This window comes from Malus sylvestris, chromosome 14 (genome assembly GCF_916048215.2).
Source record: "Malus sylvestris chromosome 14, drMalSylv7.2, whole genome shotgun sequence".
Lineage (NCBI taxonomy): Eukaryota > Viridiplantae > Streptophyta > Magnoliopsida > Rosales > Rosaceae > Malus > Malus sylvestris.
In genome coordinates this window covers 61,334-64,342 of record NC_062273.1, presented here as the reverse complement: position 1 = coordinate 64,342, position 3,009 = coordinate 61,334, and the positions used below count along the sequence as shown (strand labels likewise).

The window sequence follows — 3,009 nt, the reverse complement described above, 5'->3', positions numbered from 1 at the left end:
TATTCCATTGTGCAAAAAAGGTATTTAGACAACTTTTTAAATTAATTATTAAACCCACATCAGCACATAACTAGGGATGGGCAATGGTTATGGCGGGTGGGTAACCGCAGTTATTTACCCATAACCGTTTATGTTCATACCCGTATAACCGTTTACCTGTTGGGTAATTACATAAATGGTTGTACCCATAACCATAACCGTTTATAAACGGTTATCCATACTCATAAACGTGTACCCATTTAACCATAACCATTTACCCGTTTACCCGTTTTTTCGCCCGTTTATCCTTTTTTACCCATTTACCCTTTTTTCGCCCGTCTACATTATTTTTTTTAACAATTTGAAAATTACAAAAGAAAAATTTGTCATAATTTTCATTTTCTGACAATTAAACACCGTTATAAGTACATTTTAGCATACATTTCCCTATTTTAATCATTTAAGTCCTCATATAATTGAAATAATAGTTTACGAAAGATATTTTTCTGCTACATCCAAGCAAATCTTTAATTATAATCCATATGATTAAAAAGCAAAGCTTCTAAAAACAAAAAGTAGTCATTATCTTGAATACTAGATTTCAAAGCTCCAAAATATTCCGAAACTAAACACTTTCGAACATGTTCAATCACAAAGTATCATCGACTCGTTGTCACCAAAAGAGGCCTACAAAAGAAATGAACCGGTTATAACTGGACTCTTTTTCTTTGTCATCAATACAGGACATGTTCTAACATGTGAAAGTAAAGACGAAGAAATGTTTAAGCGGGAAAAAAATGAAGATATAGAGTTCAGAATATAAAAGAAAAACAGGAAGGCAATTGAACAAAAGAACACTATATTGTCATAAAACCCAAGGTCAATATACTATTTGGGTTATACTTTGTGATAGATGCAAGTTGCAACAGAGGAAAATATACAGTATTTCCTGGTACATAAGGGTGACGGGAGTAAAGGGAAAATGAAAGATAATGTATGAAAACAAAAGCAGCTCAAAATCGCTTCTAGTTCCCATTTTATGTGCGCTCTCTACACATTTCTTCCAATTGCTTCTCATCACCCTTTTTTTTCCCCTTCTTCACTCCCCCTTTCTCCCGTATATTTCCCCTCTCTTTCTAACAAGGAAATACATATCAAAACTAGAAACGAAAAAGGTTACCAAACGGTCCTCCTATATTAACTTGAGGGTACACAGACTAACGGTCACATAGCAACCATCAGGTGAATCAAGTCGAATCAACAAGGTTTGGAACAAGATGAGAGTACAGCTAAACTAAAAATCTCTCCAGAAATTGAATTACTTCAGACATCTAAACTAAAAATCAACCAAGGTGTCTCACCTCATCAACACACCCGCACAACTGACTTACCACCCATTGTACATCTAGAGAACTCCAGAATTCTTCATTAACATCAAGGCAAGGACAACAAAGCATGGATAAGGTTGTATTTGATTTTCAGAGAGAGAGGCGGAGAATGTGGGTTGGAGTTGCAACCCCAATTATTTGGAATGTTATTATATAATCTAAGAGCTCAAATTCATATAAACATTACTTATGGCTCAACCCCTACTCAAATCCTTGTAAATTTTTGTAAGTTTTCTAAGACACCAAGTTAAAACAAAATCATCATCAAGCAGCAAAAACACAACCACCATACCCCATTGAAAGCAAAGGCACAAATTATTCATAGGAGCAAATTAAGCACAACTATTATATATGGCAAAATTACAGTACTTGAAAAATTAATAGGACCTAATCTCAAGTCAGTGAAAGAGTTACTTGGGCCTTATCAAAGGCTAGAGCTCCATGGGAAGAGATGGAAAGCACATCTTAGATAAACATACAATTAAACAAGCTTTCAGTTTCTAAAAAATTCAAACAGAACACATAACAGAGACATGCCTAAGCCAGACAAAAATTATAGAAGTAAAGGAAATCATACCATGGTAACTTGATTCTTCAAATTGTAACCAAATACCATTATAACAGCAGCACAGATGCAATTGATGCCAAACAATCACTAAATAATAACAAATTAGATAAAAATAAATGGGGTTTATATCGAACAAAGCATGAGAAATCTGATAATTAGCAAATTATTCATAAAAATGGATTAAATTGAACAAAAACTACAAAACCCTAATAATATGTTAAATTAGGGAACTACACATTTTACGTTAATTTGAAGGAAAAAAAATGAAACAAAACCCCTTACTAATTACCTCAGATAAGCAAAATCCCTTCAACGATTCATGGACACAAAGGCAGTCTCGTTTGTGTGGGACTTATGGCGTGGAATTGGGTTGTTTATGGAGCATGACAGAGAGAGAGAGCGACAGAGAGAGAGAGTGAAGAAGTCGAGAGAGAGATCAGAGGGTCTGTGTGATGTGGGTGTGGCCGGATTCTGAGGTGAGGAGGTTGTCAGATGTGAGGTCGAGGAGGGTGGTGAGGTTGTCTGAGCGAGGTCGCCGAGGTGTGGTCGAGTCGAAGTCGAGAGGCGGAGAGAGAGAGTGACGGAGTTGTAACTTATTCTCTGAGGGTTTTTATTTTTTTTTTAATTTTACATATATTAAATTAAATGGGTAAATGGATTCCCGTTATAACCGTAAATATTACCCATAATCGATGGATACCCGTTATAACCGCGGATAATACACATAACTGCCCATTTAAATTTCATGGATAAACGGTTATACCTATAACCGTTTATTTGTTTAAACGGTTACCCATAACCATAACTGTCAACTTTAAATGGGCGGGTAACCGCGGTTACCCATACCCATGGGTATTTTGCCCATCTCTACACATAACAAATTTTTTTACAGAATTGTGACGGAATGATCATATTGATTTGCGACGCTTATTTTCAAGGACTACATTGATTGATTTTCAATTTCATGGACCATATTGATGGTGTGGGTCAATTTCAGATATCATCTTGATGGTGTGGGTCAATTTCAGGGACCATTTGTCTATAAATCTTGTGAGGCCCATTTATGTGTCATAT

The 3,009-nt window shown here is 35.6% G+C and overlaps 1 long non-coding RNA gene across 1 annotated transcript; it reads right to left on the bottom strand.

The window, feature by feature from the left end:
- Window positions 1-377: 377 nt before the first annotated feature.
- LOC126599233 (uncharacterized) lies at window positions 378-2,720 on the bottom strand. The gene is made up of 2 exons (XR_007615043.1): window positions 2,225-2,720; window positions 378-666 (listed from the first exon to the last, which is right to left on the bottom strand). It is a non-coding gene; the product is annotated as an uncharacterized LOC126599233 (long non-coding RNA).
- Between the last annotated feature and the right edge of the window lie 289 nt (window positions 2,721-3,009).